General features: G+C 44.3%; 1 pseudogene; it reads right to left on the bottom strand.

The window, feature by feature from the left end:
• Positions 1-18,775, bottom strand: part of LOC118569375 — a 44,734-nt pseudogene that overhangs the window by 21,186 nt on the left and 4,773 nt on the right.

The following is an 18,775-nucleotide window of genomic DNA, read 5'->3' as shown; positions in this document are numbered from 1 at the left end:
AGGTACCACAGAAGCAGAATGATATACTCATATGGACTGTTCACTTCCAAGCATGCAGGTACAGAAAGCCAAAGTCAACATTGAATGGCTTCCTATATCACAGCCCACCTTAATTTTTGAGGCAGGATCTCTCACTTTACTTGGAGCTCACTAATTTATCTAGGCTACAAGCCCCAGGGATCTTCCTCTTTCTACTTCTCAGCACTGACTGAGAGGTACATGCCATCATGCTTGGATTGTGTGTGTGTGTGTGTGTGTGTGTGTGTGTGTGTGTGTGTGTGCGTGTGTTGCTTGCATGTGGTTATGCATGCAGGGCCCTCAGTTGTGAGCAGTTGTATGGGTTCTAGAAATCTAACCTAGGTCCTTTGGGAGCGCAGCTGGTCCTCTTAACAGCTTAACTGCTGAGCCATCTCTCCAGTCCCAGGCCTGAATTTTCCCGTGGTGCTGGATCCAAACTCCAATCCTCAGGCTTGCACAGCACACACTTTACCCACTGAGCCACCTCCCTCCACCCCCACACCCACTCCCGTATGAATTTTTAGGGGAAACTTTAACAAAAATTTAAACCGAGGGGAGACTCCTCTCGGCAACTTGTTGCAGCCTCGCGTTTTGTAGCCCGCTTCTGCTTTCTCTCTCTAGTTACGTGTCTTTAATCAAGTTGCTACATCTCTTTGTGTCTCAGTTCTTCGGTTTTCTCACCTATGAAATGGGAATAATATTTCTGCCTGCCACATGGGATAACCCTGAGAATCAGTGATAGGTTGTGCTAAACAGTGGAAGTGTGTGAGGTCTCACAGGAGTTAGATTTATTTATTTCTATTTCTAGACACCCCAGGACTTGATCTTTGGTTATCTTCTTTTTTTTTTTTTTTTTTTTTTTTTTTTTTAATGAGCTGAGGATCGAACCCAGGGCCTTGCGATTGCTAGGCAAGTGCTCTACCATTGAGCTAAATCCCCAACCCTGGTTATCTTCTTATAGTGTCACTCTGTCTTCTGTTTTCTTTCTTCTCGAGACAAGGTCTCATTCTGAAGTCACTGTGTAGTGCAGGCTGGCTTCAAACTTGCAGTAATCCTCTTGCCTTTGACCTCACATGTTAATTTGTCTCGAAGCAAATGTTCCGGGAGCCCCATCGTAGCCCTTCCGCAGATTTCCATCACTGTCTTGCAGCAATTCCCTTCTGCTACTCTTTGCTAATGTCTCAGGAATGTAGCGTTTTCCATTTCTCTCTTCTGTGGGTATTCCCCTCCTGTGGCTCACCCCCCCCACGCCCCCAGCCCCGCTGCCCCATCAATACCATTGAGAATGAAGAGTAGCTGTTTTAGGAATCTGGGGTGTGAGGGAACATGAGTTTTAGTTTCATTGTGAATGGTGTGCTACGGATATGATTTCAGAGAAAGCAGAACATTTTTTCCCCCAAAGTCTCAATTTCCTCTGAGTCAGGGTTTGGACCCACTAATCTCAAAATTTAAAGTCAACTCTTTAACTGTTTCTTGTAAGCCACAGGATGTGAGCAATCTCACTGAATTATGGCTCATCTGAAATGATTTTTTTTCTGATGCAAATAAATATTTAAAAACAGCATAGAGTCAGCCTATCTACTGTGTGCTTTCTGTCCCTTGTTTTTCCTGGTTAGCTTTCAAAGGAAATGAGAGTGAAGAAGTCTGCCAAACTGGACAGTGGAACTTCAGAGAGAATAATAATCTTTACAGCCGTGTTTGAAAGAGTTGCTCAGTAAGAGCCTCACAGACATGGCATACCAGAACATCATCTCATGCTGAGAACCTAGAAGTCACAGAAAAGTCTAAAATGAGGTGGAAGGAACACTTCTCTGCTTTCTCTTTCCTCTACCATCTGACAGAGTCTTTGGCTCAATAGTCCAGAAACTCAGAGGACAGTTACTGCAATATATCACTGTCATCGTTGGATCCAACTCTGCCATTTCTGAGACCTTCGCTTGCAGGAAAGGGGCAAGATAAAACAAGCCCAAAGGTCTGAGAGTGGTCCCGCTGGTGAATCCCTTATCACCCCCGTGTTGGCAACCAAGGGCTTCCGGATGTAAGATTTCGGAACCTAGAAGGAAAAACGTGAATATTGGTGATAATGCATGTGGATTGCTTCTAAGTTTCCCACAACCACATTATTAAGCATACATTATAGTTTTTCTTTCAAAGGTGAACTTTAGACTTAGAAGAAAATTTGGATCCACTGCTCCAAGTCAAAAAATAGGTCATAGGCTCTAACAACCTAGAATGTGAAGGGGTCTGCTGAAGAGGAGCCTTGTGTGTTGACTTTCTACAGACTCATAACAAACCACATCCAAGAGCATGTATCTATAGGGCATATTCTGGATTGGATCATCTAAACTGAGTTTGGCTGGATGGCTAACCAGCTGGATGGCTGGATGGTTCTTTCTGCAGCCCCTTGTCTTCCTTCTGAGTCCAGCATGACTAAAAAGAATATGTAAAAGAAGTAAATTTGGAACATGCACAGTCTCCTAAGGACTAGGCTTGGAGCTGGCTCACTCTTTTCCACCTCATTCTGCTGGTTAAGAGGAGTACGTTCCAAGGCCAACTCCACCGTCAAGGAGCAACACCACCGAGTCCATCTTCATGTGAGGTGACAGATGCTGTGGTATACCACTGCATCTTCTTCAGCATTTGTCCATTGATGGCCACCTCAGCCGACTCTATACCTTGCCTATTGTAAGTAGTGCCCCAACAAACAATATGCAGCTCTCTTCATTACAGGCTGACTTGTATTGCTTTGGGTATATAGCCTGAAGTAGTATGATCTTGAGCTTTCATTTCTACAACAGGTGGACTACTTATAAAAGGGCTCTCTATTTCCTGCATCCATACTAGAATTTTTTATGCTCTTACCATTAACCATTATGACTGGGGAGAGATGGAACCTCAACACACACACACACACACACACACACACACACACACACACACACGCCTAAATATATACATATTTAGACAAGGTCTCATGTAGCTCAGGCTGGTTTCCAACTGGCTCTGTAGCAGAGGATGTCCGTGAACTTCTGATCCTCTTGTTTCCATTTCTCAAGTGCTAGGATTATAAGCCTGCACTACCATGCCTGGTTTATGTGGTGCTAACGATTGAACCCAGGGCTTAAGGCATGCTAGGCAAGCACTCTACCAACTGAGCTGAATGTCCAGCCACATAATGTACTTTTTGGTTTATGTTTTCCTGATGGCTAAAGACACTGACTGTCTTCAAGTTTATTGGTTGTTGTTATTTGCACTGCTTATTTTTTTTTTTTTTTTTAAGGTAAGGTCTGCCTTTGTAGCCCAGGTTGGACTGGAATGTGCTGTGCATCCAGGCTAGCCACAAACTTCCAAGGTATCTTGGGTGTTAAAGTACTTAATTGAAAAGTCTATTTTCACTTAATTTTCCCATTTATTTATTGTATTATTTGTTTTCTTGATGCATAATTTTTTAATTCTTTTATATGGTCTAGACATTACTTTCCCATTGGATGAAATATTGACAAAACACTTCTCTTTTATGTGTGCTGTCTCTCCTCTCTGCTGGTTTCCTTCCTTTGCTCTGCAGAGATTTTTTTTTTTGTTTTTTTGAGACAGGGTTTCTCTGTAGCTTTGGAGCCTGTCTTGGAACTTACTTGGTAGCCCAGGCTGGCCTCGAACTCACAGAGATCCACCTGGCTCTGCCTCCCGAGTGCTGGGATTACAGGCGTGCGCCACCACCGCCCAGCGAGATTTTTAAAGTTCCCGTCATCATCGCATGTGTCAACTCTTGCTATGATGTTCTGGGCTGTTTGAGTCATTTGCAGAAAGCCCTTGCTCTGCCGACAAGCTGACATCGTTTGCCCTGGCGGCTTCAAAGTTTCAGGTATGACTTCAAGGTCTTTGATCAGTTTTGACCTGATCTTTACATGAGGTGCAAGATTAAGATCCGGTTTCATTCTTCCACATCCGACTCTCCAGTTTCCCCAGCACCAGTTGTTGGAGAGGCTGTCTCTTCTCTTGTGTATAGTTTTGATGTTTGTGTCACGAATTAGATGCCTCTGGATGCATGGTTCATTTCTGAATCCTCTATTACATTGGGTTCGTTTCTGGATCCTCTATTACATTGGATCCCCTATATGTCTCCCTCCTGTGCCGGTACCCTGTTGTTTCTGTTATTATGGCTCTGTGGTGTAATTTGAAATTGGTTTTAGGACACATCCAGTATTGCTCTCTCTTCTGAGGATTGCTCTGGCTAAAGAGGAACTTCTGTGAATGCACATGAACTTTAGGATTGTTTTTCTGTGAAAAATATTATTGGAATTTTGGTGTGGCATAAATTATTTTTAAGTTCCAAATGCACAGTAAAAAATTAGATTTTTGTTATGCATATGAGTGTTCTGCCTTTGGGCATGTTTGTGCACCATAGGTATGCTTGGTGCCCAAGGATGCCAGAAGAGGGCATTGGATCCCCAGGACCCGGAGTTATAGGTAGTTGTGAGTTGTAGGTGCTGGGGAATTGAAACAGGGTCCCATGGAAGAGCAACAAGTGCTCTTAACCACTGAGCCATCTCACTAGAACCCCCAATTTTTCTAAAAAAAAAAAAAAAGAATCGTTAGTATTTAATAAACTTTCTTGTGTGACTTCAAGGTACCACGAAGCTGGTGTCCCCAACACGTCTTCTCCTTGGCTCTGCTGTTGAAGACTTGGGTCTGACGGACAGGTTGCTGGGGGAACGTTCCTCTTCTCTGGAAATCTGTAGTAGCCCTAGAAGAGAAAACCAGTTTGCAATGAAGCACAGCAGGTACCATTCTCTAGTGGGCACGAGTAAAGAGGCATGCCAGCCTGGCTCCTGGGGATCCAAGGAGGGCAAGTTTCTGCTCTGGGCTCTGATAGGGCACTGGCCACCACTGGATCAGACCAGCAGATCCTCTTGAAGAACACCAGTGCACCAGGACAAGGGCCCCGTGAGGATGTGACTGTGGTCTCAGCAGACACCCTCTCAAGTGAGACCTGCTGTGAAGTAATCCAGGAGCAGTCACTCCAGGACCTTCCTAATTTTCTGTACAGTGACAGTTTGTTCTGTGACACGACCCCATTCTTTTTTACTGTCTTTATTATTTTTATGATTCCGTATGTATGAAGCAGAGACAATATGAAGAAATACACTGGGTTCTCCCTACATGTCCTACATTCAAAGCCGCCTATGGGCTAAACTGACCCCGAAACCAGAACCTGGAGGAAGCGGTACTCCGTCATACAGAACAGGGCACACACAGCAGGGTAGAGACCAGACTAGGGCAGGGTCCCTGCCCCCCAGCGAAGTGTCTTTCTTCCTCCTATGCTATCTCTGATGCTGCCTCTGCCTCACCCAGCCACCCTTACACTTGCTTGCAGGTGACAGGTGGTACTGGCAGGATACGGGAAGGAAGTGCATCGTCCTACATTGGCAGGACACAGGAAGGAAGTGCATCGTCCTATATGGGCAGGACCCTGGGGAAGGCACAGTAGGGTTACATTGCTCTCTCCTCCCTGCTCTGCCTCAGTCTTTCTGGCTTTGATGGTGACCTTTCATAGTTACAGATCCTACTCCTAACTCCAGTTCCACAGCTCTGGGACTCAGCGGGTCTCCTAGATCTCACTAGGAGACACCATTTTCTATTGTTGGGCCTTGGGCGCCTCCCTATGGCTTTGTCGATTCCTTTAATCCTGCCCCCACCAGAATAAGAGTGTTCGGTTTGAAGTCCTTTCATTTGAGCAACTCCAGAGCCTCCCTTCCTTTGCTCCTTCTGAGTCCCCTCTCCCCTTCTGCCGGGAACAGCGGCATGGCACAGTCGGAAGACTGTCTCCAGGGGCAGGCTTACCTGGCTCTACTTTTGACTCAGCAGCAGTAATTCACCAAGTTATTGTCTAGGGAAGGCTCGACAGCATTTTTTGTAAATCTCTGTCTGTATCCTTGCTAGTGAAGTGGAAGAAGGTCTCCTGATGGGTTTCGGTCGGCTTACACTGGAAAATCAGCCCCTGACCCGTGTATTCCCGGCCCTGTTACTGTGCTGTCTGAAAACAAGGTCTCACAGAACAGTCTTTCCCTTGTATCCTGTTTTTCAATGGCACAAATCTCCTTTCTATTTGACTAAAGGAGATTAAGTGCCTTCAAACTGTCCCCACTCACTTCTGGAAGTTTCTTTAAACAATCTTTCTTTTATAGTCGTCCCAGGCTACTGCCCTGCTGTTTTTCTCCTGCTCCAGTTCACACATATTTATCTTCTGTTTTCAGGGCCGCTTGCTGAGGCTTTGCCAAGGCCGAAGCTTTCCCAGCATCACCGCCCATCTGTGGACTAATGCCAAGGGTGTGGACTTCTGTGCTCCTAAAGAGTCTAGTCCTTGGAAGGCTTCCTCATGACCTAGGTTGGTGGGACTAAAGGGAGAATGGCCACCTTGGCTCCCAAATGTCCCCGGGCTTATGCCTAGACTCTCTCATGCCATTTCACACACACAAACAACACACCTCTCAGACTTATTTACCTAATTTACTAAATGTATCAACTATCACAGGATGAAAGGGGCAGGAGCATTCAGAAATCCAGATATCATCTGCAGATGAGTCAGGACAGGAACTCAAACAGGGTGAGAACCTAGAGACAGGAGCTGATGCAGAGGCCGTGAAGGGTGCTGCCCACTATCTTGCTGACCACAGTTTGCTCAGCCTGCCTTCTTATAGAACCTAGCAGGACTATCATCCCAGTGATGACCCCGCTCAAGATGGGCTGGGCCCTCCCCACATCAATCACTAATTAAGAAAATGCCCTACCGCCGGATTCTCTGGAGGCAGTTTCTCAACTGAGGCTCCATCCTCTCTGACAACTATAGTTTGTGTCAAGTTGACTTAAAATTAGCCAGCACAGATGGCCTCTCATTATGTCACTGAGACTACCCTGGAACTCGGGAGCTTAAATGATTTCTTGTCTTAGCTTTCTGAATAGCTAAAACCACAGGCAGGTGCAGCATGCTTTACCAGATGGTACAAGTTTTTTAAAGTTTAATCTATATGTTATTTCTTACTGGAAGTCTGGCTTGCTCCCCTTAGCACAAAGTAATCTAGTTTCCTAGGGCTGGTTACAAAGTACCCAAACAGGGTGGCTTGAAACAGTAGATGTTTATTCTCTCACATCTCTGGAGGTTGGAAGTTTGAAACTAAGGTGCAGAATCCTCCTGGCCTCTGCTAGGGCAGTCTGTGTTGTCCTTTGGCTTGGCTTAGAGATGCATCACTCCAGCCTCTGGCTCGTGCTTAAGGGGACTGGCGTCTCTGTTTTTACATGGTATTGTTATATAAGGATAGTAGTAGATCAAGGTTCTCCCTAAGGACCTCATTTTGACTTCATGATACCTGTGAAGACTGTTTCTTAGAATTGCTTTCCTTTATTCTTTGATAATGTTATATAGGCACATGATCATACTCATTCTCAATTCTCCCCATCACTCGCCTTAGAACGTCCCTCAACACACCTTCATCTTCCTTCCACATTTATGCCCCCCTTTAATTTTTGTAGCCCACAGAGTCAAATGAGAGGTGCTTGTTGTAATGTCAACTGAGTTTGTTGCCTTGACCTTGTGGGGGTCTTATGCAGGGACCCTAGCTGCCGTGAATTCACGAGTGTAGTGGGCATATGATATCCAGAAGATGGCACCCCACTCTCCTCCCCATCTTCCAGCTCCTACAGTTCTTTCTACCTCCTGTTCTACAACATTCCCTGAGCCTTGGGGGGAGTGTGAGGGAGGTGGTGGTGTAGATGTCCCGTTTAGAGCTGGAAACTCAACAGTTATTTATTCTCAGGATGTTGACCAGTTATGGACTTCTGCACTGTTGCTCACTGGAGAAAGAGGTTTCTCTGGCTAAAGTGGAGAGCAATACTAAGCTATGTGTATAAGCAGAAATACTTAGAAGCCAATTTGACAATGTGTCCAGTTAACAAAACAGCAGCAGTAGATTCTTTCCAAGGTCTTTGACCCCTTGAGCCAGGGGCTTCTGGCCAGTTTTACAGTATGAGGCATGAATTCCCTCTGGTTGAGCACCCTCAAATCCAACCAGAAAGTGATTGGTTACCTGTATAACCTTCATGCTACAATTGCAACATGTTGGCACTGTATCATTCAGGGTCAAGGACTGAGAAAAAAGGACTCTTTTCTTCTCCAGAGCCCTGCATAGCATCTTCCAGCACTACAGAAGCTAGCCAGCAGAGAGCAAGTTTTTAGGTCACTTCCAGTTGGATTTCTTTATGTCCTGTAATCAAAATGTGTTGTATCCATAGCAATAGGGTTCCATCATCCAGTTATAGCGGGCAACCAAGAACCTGGGTTGTTTCGGGGAGTCTCTGGGGCCTCTCTGACCAGTACACATGGGGAAATATTGCAAGATGGAGGATCACATTTTGATATTACTGAGGAATTGGAGTTTCAACAGATGTTCTTGGGGGATACAATTCCATGCACAGTACTTTCCAGAAATAATGTGAAATTTAATAGGTACAATCTGACCTCTCCTTTGACAAATGTCACAAGTAGCTTATTTATCCTCCCCATACACTCTAAGGGAGGAAGCTATTTTGGATTCCCTTTTGTGTCTCTGATAACACTTAGTAAATGGCTGGGTCGGGACTCACGCCTCCCTTCTCTGACTCACAGCCAATCTACTAGATTATAACATGCTGTTTTCTCCCTCGTATGTGCATCAGGGAGTTAATGTGTGTTTTCTGTTCTTCGGTGATTTTTTTCCCCTTAAAAGAGTATCAGAAAGATGGATTTGCCAAACCGAAACACCTGCTTACGGTGACTTCAAGTGGCTCGATATTTATTGGAAGTGAACAGTGGGCTTCATTCTACCAGAGAAGCAGCCTCGTTTGTCTCCAGTTTATAGTTCCTTTGTCCTGTTTCACATTTTCAGCATCCCTACGATGTTCTTGGTGACAGTTGCTATGGAGTGTTTTAGTATTGCCTATAGTGTTGGCTGGTGTAGTACCTGGAGCAGTCACTAATTCAGATTTATGATGATGCCTAAGTTGCAGATTTAAATTTTGTGCTAGTTTTCTGGTCTGGGAACTGGTTGTGAGTAGAGGGGTGATATGCATTTATTTTTCACAGTCTGACTTACCAAATGGAATTTTTTTTAATGTCCTGATAATCCCTTTGATGTCAACATGATGAGGCGTGGCTTAAGCCTGTGAAAGCTACAATACTCTGTGTGTGTGTGTGTGTGTGTGTGTGTGTGTGTGTGTGTAGTGTATATGTTTGTGTGCATGTGCATGCTTGTGGTATGTGTGTGTATGCATGCATGCATGTATCTGTGTGTGGTGTGTATGTGTGGTGTGTGTACATGTGTGTGCCTCTGTGTGTATCTGTGTGTGTATGGTGTGGTGTGTGTGTAGTGTTTATATGTGTGTCTGTGTGTATCTGTGTGTGTAGTGTGGTGTGTGTGTGTATGGTGTATCTGTGTGTGCGGTGTGGTGTTGTGTGTATGTGTGTGTCTGTGTATGTGGTGTGTCATATGTCTTCCTTGATCCTCTCCACCTTATATTTGGAGCTATGATCTCTCTTTGAGCCTGAGGTTCATCATTTCAGTGAGACTGGTTGGCCAGTGAGCCCCCAAAGTCCTCTGTCTCTGCCTCAGCACTGGGGTCCAGGCACATACCACCATGCTCAGCTTTTTATGTGAGCTCTGAGACTCTGAACTCAGGCTTTCATACCTGCACAGGAACACTCTAGCCACTGAGCCATATTCCCTGCCCTAAGCTGCAGCCTTTCAAGGATATGCAGTTTAAAGAATGAGACTAAATAATGGGTAGAAGATAGAAAACCAGGTTGTCTGGAGTCTTAGGTCTGGTTTCTTCTATAACATGGGATTAGTAGTAGTCATGTATGTCTCATGTACTTGATTGGACTGATATGAGGACCACGTGATTAAGGACTGTATTTGTAAGCTATATGATGCTATACAGTGCTCAGAGGTAGCATCTTAATAACCTCTAGAGTCTTAAGAGTCCTGACTCTGCCTTTCACTCAGGTGTTGATGGGAAGCATCCTCTTTTCTGGTTAAGACCTCAGTTGTCTCTACTGAATCACCATATTGCAGTATTCAAGGTCATCAGACTCTGTGGGTTTAGCTATCCCATCCTTACACCATTTTTTTTTTTTTTCAGAAGAAGGGAGAAGTTTGATTTTAATTACTAGGCTGACAAGGATTTTAGTTATTAGCTTGATTTCTTGAATATCTTAATTTTTTTTATGAGACAGATGCTTGATTTGTAGCCTTGAATTCTCAACCCTCCTGCCTTATTGTACTAAGAGCTCACACCCAGCTTCAAATTGTTGATTTGATGTAATGTCTCTCAGATGCATTTGCTGCCCTTTTGGAATGCGCCTGTGGTTTTGCTCCTGTGAAAGTTTCTGTGTTTGCTCCCACTGTGGTTTGGTCAACAGGCAGCTTTCATCAGTGGGTAACACGTAACCACTTGCTCGGGTAGAGCACACACAGGCATGGGGATGGTGACAAGTCTTCGAATAATTTGGAACGCATTTAGTGATTGACATATTTTAGTTCGAAAAATGGTCAATTTGTCCCACAGATGCTCCAGAAACTGATATCATTGCAATTGAATGAAACTTGTAATAAGTAATTCCTCACTTGACAGCTCTAGGTATTTTTATTTTGTGGATTCTCTTGAAGAATTTTCAGTTTGCTCATTCGGAAGAAACTTTGTGAGTTCAATGCAGTTAGTTCCTAGACACTGAGTCACTTCCCAGCTCTTAGTTCATTCCTCCCCAGTTGACATTCCCTGCCAGCATTTGGTCCCATTTCTCCGATGTGCTGTCAGAATACACTTAGCTCATCGTTAACAAGAAACAGGCAGGCTTCCTGTCCACTCAGAGGAAAATAGAATGGCCAGATCATTTCAGTTTTAAATGATAAGCAAAGGGGAATTAGGACATGGGCAGTCAGAAGCCTAATTTTCAGATTCGGGATCATTATGGGAAGGAACCTGAACCAATGGCACGTCCAGGACAAAAAGGAAACCTACAGTTTTCATGGTTTTAGTAGAGTACAGTTTCTCCTTACTTTAAATATCATGCAACTGTAGGATGAGTCAGCTTAAGTAAACCAAGACCCGAGGGCTTTGGCGGGGACAACAGCAGTCTCATGTGTTTGAGCATCTCCACATGGACTGCTGGTCACAAGCTCAAGGTTATTTCTCTGTTTAGATTTGAGTATCAAGTCTGCTCCTGCTTCTAGGGAACAAAAACAAAATAAAACCAGAAAGCCTGCAGAACCAAGAGTGCCTGTGATGCCTTTTGCTAAAGGGTTAACAACATTCACTCTGAATATATTCAATTTTCAGCTTTACCAAGTCAAACAATCAGCCAGCCAAAATTGCTGCCACAGCTGCTGTATGGGACTGAATGAAGGGACTGTTTAAAGCCAAGCCTGAGTTTAGCCAAGCACAAATTGCATAGATTTGATTCATCTGTGTGGCTAATATACCTCACATGTGGTCTTCATGCATTACCAGGGAGGGGGGAAGAGAAATTTGTTGCTGTTGAATTATTTGTCTTAGGTATATGTACATGTGTGTGCTTGGAAGTGTGTATGCATATATGTACATGTGCACATTGAAGCTAGAGGTTGATGTGCACATTCCACTTTCTTCTCTTCCTCCTACTTTTTCTTCTTGTTCATCATCATCATCATCATCATCATCATCATCATCACTGAGTCAAGGTCTTACTGTGTAACCTTGATTATGTGGACCATGCTGGCTTTGAATTGATAGTTTCAACTACATTTGCCTTTGGAGTGCTGGGATCAAAGGCACACGCCACCATCCCTGGCTCCATATTCTTTCTTTTTCTTTCTTCCTTTCTTCCTTCCTTCCTCCCTCCCTCCCTCCCTCCCTCTCTCCCTCTCTCCCTCTCCCCCCCCCCCCCTTTAAAGATTTAGTTAGTTATTTATTATGTATACAGCATGTATGACTGCAGGCCAGAAGAGGGCACCAGATCTCATTACGAGATGGTTGTGAGCCACCATGTGGTTGCTGGGAATTGAACTCAGGATCTCTGGAAGAGCAGTCAGTGCTCTTGACCTCTGAGCCATCTCTCCAGCCCCCATATTATTTCTTGATACAGCACCTCTCACTGAATCTGGAGCTTACTGACTTGGGTAGCTGGGCTAGACAGCAAGCCTCAGAGATCCTCCTATCTTTGCCTCCCCAGTGATTACAGACATAAGCCACCCCCAGGTTTTTATGTAGGTGTTGAGGATCTGGACTCAGGTCCCAAAGTTTGCATGGCATGCACTTTACTGACAGAACCATCTCCCCAGCCCCTGGATTCTCTGTCTTTCTTTTGTACTTTACTATGGGTATGCATGTCTTTTGTTGGATTAACATTTTTGCAGGTTACAAATTATCTCTACTTCTCTTTACATCTTTTTGGTGTCAGGTTGTATTAATTTCTTTTCTTTAAAAAAAAAAATGAAACAGCTTTTTAGTATGTAGGCCAGACTGGTGTGGAACATAAAATTTTGCTGCCTCAGCCTTCATAGTTGAGAGTACAGGCTGCGTCACTGTTCCTGGCTTAAGAATCCAGTTTTACTTGTTAGACAGAATCTCATGTAGCACAAAATGGCATTGAACTTACTATGTATCTGAGGGTAACCTTGAACTTCTGATTTACTTTCTGAATACTAGGAGTAAGATGTGTGCCATCACACTCAGATTATATGATGCTGAGGATCAAACCCAGGTCTCAATGAATGCTAGGCAAATGCTCTACAAACTGAGCTACATCCCCATCCAGGTTGCTACCAATATCTTTAAGCCTCAATTTTTTTATTTGTTGAATGGGTATGGTTAACACCTCTACATTAGTGAAGGGTTCATGTGATACATATTTATGCAGTGAATACTCAGTAAATCATAGCTATTTTTACTTTTACTGCTAAAGATGTGAACGTAGACTGGGCTGTGGTGGCGCACACCTTTAATCCCAGCACTTGGGAGGCAGAGGCAGGTGGATCTCTGTGAGTTCTAGGCCAGGTCTACAAAGCAAGTTCCAGGACAGCCAGAGCTGTTACACAGAGAAACTCTGTCTCAAAACAAAGAAACAAAACCAAAAAACCAAAACCAAACCCAAAAAAATATTTGAACATAGAAGCACTTAAACCTTTTACAGCCTAGGATTTTGTCTATGAAATAAAATGTCTGAAAATGCTTTTAAAGTAGAGTACTCTGCATGTAAAATGGCATAGAAAATTTAATCCATTATTCTCATTAGTTAACCAAGACATTGCTTTGCACTTTTGATTGAAAGGTGATGTGTGTGTGTGTGTGTGTGTGTGTGTGTGTGTGTGTGCATGTGTGCACATGCATACATGTGTTCATTCATGTGCGTGTTTGTGTGTATGTATACATTTGTGCATGCTTTGGAACAAATACTGATGCCCAGAGGCTCAGTTTACTTGAATCTTACCCTTCCTTCCTTTCTTCCTCCCTCCCTCCCTTCCTTCCTTCCTTCCTTCCTTCCTTCCTTCCTTATTTCCTTCCTTCTTCCTTCCTCCTCCCTTCCTTATTTCCTTCCTTCCTCCTTCCTTCTTCCCTTCCTTCTTACTTCCTCCTTCCTTATTTCCTTCCCTCCTCCTTATTTCCTTCCTTCCTTCCTTCCTCCCTCCCTCCCTCCCTCCCTCCCTCCCTCCCTTCCTTCCTTATTTCCTTCCTTCCTCCTTCCTTCTTCCCTCCCTCCCTCCCTTCCTTCCTTATTTCCTTCCTTCCTCCTTCCTTCTTCCCTTCCTTCTTACTTTCTCCTTGCTTATTTCCTTCCCTCCTCCTTATTTCCTTCCTTCCTTGCTTATTTCCTTCCTTCCTTCCTTCCTTCCTTCCTTCCTTCCTTCCTCCCTCCCTCCCTCACTTCCTTCCTTGCTCCTCCCCTCTCTCTCTCCCTCCCTCCCTCCCTGCCTCCCTCCCTCCCTCCATCCCTTCCTTGTTCCTCCCCTCTCTCCCTCACTCCACCTCTCTTCCTCTCCTTGTCACTGTCTACCACAGTTTGATAAGAACTGAAGATGAGTATTGTCATGTATTTGGGAGGTCATTGAAGCAAGCATGATCAAGTAGAAAAGAGAAGACCTACCAGAGAGGAATACTGCAGAAGTTTAGGGTAAGCAGGCTGTTCAAGTGGACACAGGTTTGGGTCCATTGATACCTGTCAGGGTGGGCGAGGGGTTTTTCAGGCCATGCTCACCTGTAGCAGCCTCTTCCTCTCTCTACCCTCACAGCTGCTGTGAAAGCAGAGATAGGCACTCCGCTGTGACTACCTATGAGTCTGTAATCCTCTTATCTCCCAAGAGTTCTGCATAGCACCCAGATACCCAGATGCCCGGAAACTGACAAGCACCCTCCTGTGGGTCTATAGTTCTCACTTCCCACAAAGGAAGCTTTACCAAGCTCCCCAAACAACAGTCAGGAGCTGCAGGTGGCACATCCCATGTGATGGACTTGTATTGACTCAAGGACAGCCCCCCCCCCCCCCCCCCCCCCCCCCCCCGCCCCCCAGACATCAGAGGCGACGTGACTGCAAGCCTGTACTATGGGCTGCTCATTAACTATATGGCATAGGATGCCCCTTCCTGTGTGAGAGGGGGCTTTTATTTTTTGTATGGGGGGTAGACTCTCTCAGTACCTCTCCTATGATCCGGTCTATGACTCTGGTGAGTCTCTTTAATAAGTCTCTTACCGCAAACGACAATACATCTCTGTATCTCTCTTGATCCTCTAATCTAAGAGCTTTCAGTGTCCTTTGAGACACTACATAAAACCTAGGAGCTTTGGGCAACTCTTCATCCAGCCTCATTCTCTGTTAACATTATTACTTTCTATGACTATCACCACATGAAAATTTGGGGCACCCTTGCCATACAGAATAGTCAATATTGTGGGTAGTGGGATCAGAGGGGGTGAGCACAGGAGTTGGAGGCTTAGGATCTTGAATAATTAGAAGACCATATTGGTGGTGGTGGTGGGGATTCAAATCAGAGCCACGTCAAAGGGTAGGAAACACAGGAAGGCAAATGGAAGCTTCTAGCCAGAGTTTCTGAAAGTAAAACAGCAGCTTTGCGGAGGGCTGTTCGTCAGCTTCTTCTTGCGGGCGGCACGTGAGTGGGAGCTTGACTTTCAGTGGCCCTCGTTAAACTATGTCACCAATGATAAAATGTAAGTTTCAGAGTTGTTGTTAGTCACCTTAGGTCACAAACTGATAAATCACAACTGGGAAGATTAGGGTTTGCGTTTGGTTGCTGGGCTCCATTTCATTTTCTGTGCCTTAGGTAATACTCTTTCCTTTCCTCATAAAAGGTTCAATGAAACTAGTTAACTCTGGAAATGGAGGAAGAATTGCTGTATCATGGCACATGACTTCCAAACTTTTCTCTATTACACAGTCCTGTAATAATAATGCTGTGCAATAATTGTCATTTGCTAAGCCCTCAAAGGGTTTCCCACTTAATTTAAGAACCCAAGAGCAGGCATTCATTTCTCACCGATTTTAATGTGCATTAAATGCTTGTGAATCATTCTTAGCTTGATACTAGTTAAAGTAGCCTTGTTAACTGTTTAAAGTGGTTGTCATTGGCATCTCTCTTTAGTTAGTCTTGAGTATGCTGTCTAAGTGAATAACAACCTAGGAAACCAGAGATGATTAAAAATAATTAAAAAAAAAAATAAAGGCTAGAGATGGAAAGAAAATGAAGTCCAGGTACAGAAAATGGAGAAGATGTGATTGCACTTCACTGTTGCCAAAGATTTGAGAGTCATGAGAAAAGAAACCTTTACCCTGCTGATGAAGGAGAGGTCACTGTCGTGGGGCAGCTGAGCTAAGAGCTGAGCACACAGGAGCGGTTTACTCCAGTCTACTCAGCATGGGTCAGGCTTTGAAAAATAGAACATTCTGGCTTTTCAGTTTGGCTGAGGTGGATTTAGAAGAGCCCTGTGGTTGAAGTTGTTTTATGGGTGGGTAGAAGGGTTTATGGATTACGTAAGCTCTTACTTCATCCACCACAGATAGGGAGGGATGGTGGTCTGCAGGGACCTCAAGAAAGCACTATATTACCATTCTTTCACATCAGGAATGCAGCCACAATACCCAGCAGATGGTGCTCATATTACTGTGTATAGTTCTGTGATCTGTGGACTAAAGATTATAAAATGTTAGAGCAGACAACCACACCACTACCAACTGTGTTTTCTTGCCGGGACCGCTAGCCCACAAATATCAACATGGAGACTTATTATTAATTATGAAAGCTTGGCCTTAGCTTAGGCTTGTCCCACTAGCTCTTATAACTTAAATTAACTTGCTTCTGTTAATCTATATTCTACCAAGTGCCTTGTTACCTCATCTCTGTACTTCATGTCCTGATCTCTGAGTCTGCTGGCAAAATCTGTGCACCTCAATTCCTCCTTCTCTTCCTCTCTTTCTTCGGCCTAGCTACTGGCTGTTCAGCTCTTCATTAAACCAATAAGCGCAACACATTTTCACACAGTGTACAAATATTCCTCAATACAACTAACTAAACAGAAAATAGTATTTAATTCAGCATTTAAGGTGCAAGCATTTCATATGTTGAAAGAACTAACATGGCTTGTGAAATTTTGTGTCCTCAAAATATCTTTGGCCTCAAGGCTTTGGTGCATGCCTTTAATCCCAAATCTCTGAGTTGGAGGTCAGCCTGGTACACAGAGTTCCAGGACAGCCAGGGCTACAAATAGAAACTCTGTCTCAAAACATTCTTGGTAGGAAATTAGATTGCAGTTAGTGCTTTATTCTTTTGGTTTATTATTTTATGTATATGGGTGTTTTGCCTGCGTGTATGTTACAACGCGTGTATCCTGGTGTCTAGGGAGGCCAGGGAGGGAGTTGGAGCCCTTGGAACTGTAGTTATAGACAGCTATGAGCTGCTGGGTGCTGGGAATTGAACTCAGGTCCTCTGGAAGAGTAGCCAGTGCATTTAACGCCTGAGCCACCTCTCCAGCCTCATAGTATTTTTTCTACTGAACTTTAAAATAAATTCTAATATGGGGAATTACAAGACTATTCATTTACGTTATTCTCCTAGTTAGCTTCAATGTCAACTTGACTCAGCCCAGTGTTATCTGAGGAAGCCAGCAAGTAAGCAGCCTTCCTCCCAGGTTCCTGCCTCCAGGTTCCTGCCTCCAGATTCCTGCCTGGGGGAACTGCTTCCTGGCTCCTTTCAAAGTTGGACTGTGGCCTAAAGCATAAATGCAGTCAGTAAGCCCTCTTCTCCCCAGGCTGCTGTTGATTGTGGTGTTTATCACAGCAACAGATAGCAAACCAGGACAATTGCCATACTTTTGTTGAGATTTTTCCCATGTGAATTTTTAGGACTATCATGTTGAAAATAGAAAAATATAGATTGGGGTTGGGGATTTAGCTCAGTGGTAGAGTGCTTGCTTAGCAAGTGCAAGGCCCTGGGTTCGATCCTCAGCTCATATATATCATAAGTAAATGTATGTATGTATGTAAAAGAAAAAAGAAAAATATAGATTAATAATTCTGTCAAAGTAGTGATTTTGGAGACAACAGGAAAAATAAAGCAAAAAAAATCAATTGTTCAAAGCAAGAATGTAAGACTTGAGTGTTTTCAGTGGTACCTGAGATTGAGTTGAGGCCTTAGTGGATGCCAGGCAAGAGCTCTCCCATCAAGATGCAGCCCACCCCCAAGACTAGACAAGAGTAGGTCAAATAGCTGTTCACCGTTTCCAGACTGCATACAGTACAATTTTTAGCACAAAGTTTCCCAGGCCCGTGACTGAGTGAGTTGAAGTGAAAGTTGCCTTCTCCCCCTCCCCCTTGAGCAGCCAGGGTCCTAGAAAACTCTCATCTCACAGCAGTTTGGTTCCAAGTTAAGGTTCGACAGTGTTCTGGAAAGATGCTCACTCCAGTGAGCTCTTCTTCACTTCCACTACACACCCAGTGCAGCTGCGGCTCTTCTGCTGTAGACGGCTGTGCAGGCAGCTGGGGCGCTGGCTCTGTTGGCGTCTTTGTAGAATTGAACTTTCTCCTAAGGGGAATGTCCCTGAAGGGCTATCAGAGCCCTGATCCCTTCTCTCTTTATTTCCTGGCCACCGTGAGATAACCACAACTCATTGCCTTTCATTATTGGTCCAAACCCTTAGCCCAAATAAAACTTCCCCTTACAAAGTTAATTATATGCTATGTCAGAATGACAGAATGCTAGCTCAGTCACCATTAGTGAGACACGATGGTGAAAGGGAATGCTGGGAGGAGGAATCGGAGGTCAGACTGCTGGGAAAATTCGATGAAATAGAAAGGCTGGGGAAGCAGGCTTTCATAGGGGCAGACTTGGTCTGCACATGCTTATTAACCACAGTGCTCCACACTGTTCTGAGACACCCATTAGCAAAGCAGCCATAAGTCCCTCTCGGTGGAGCTTAGACATCTGATAGACAAGCTGCTTCTGTGTCTAGCCTTTCTCTGTGTAAACTTTCCAGCAGGGACCCCAAGAAGGAGAGAAATTGATTTGCTGAGCAGATATGTGTTGAATATTTTATATATGTCATACAACGCTGAATGATGGAGTGCAGGAGTCCCTGTCCTCAAGGAGTTCAAAATCTCAGATCTGAAACAGTTGGGTGTGTTGGAGGTATGCACAGGGTTTCCTTGAAACACAGAGATGAAGATACAGTGGTGGAGACTGTTAGG

The sequence above is a fragment of the Onychomys torridus genome, chromosome 18 (genome assembly GCF_903995425.1).
Source record: "Onychomys torridus chromosome 18, mOncTor1.1, whole genome shotgun sequence".
NCBI lineage: Eukaryota > Metazoa > Chordata > Mammalia > Rodentia > Cricetidae > Onychomys > Onychomys torridus.
The sequence above is the reverse complement of the archived record's forward strand: the minus strand, read 5'-3'. Positions and strand labels throughout refer to the sequence as shown.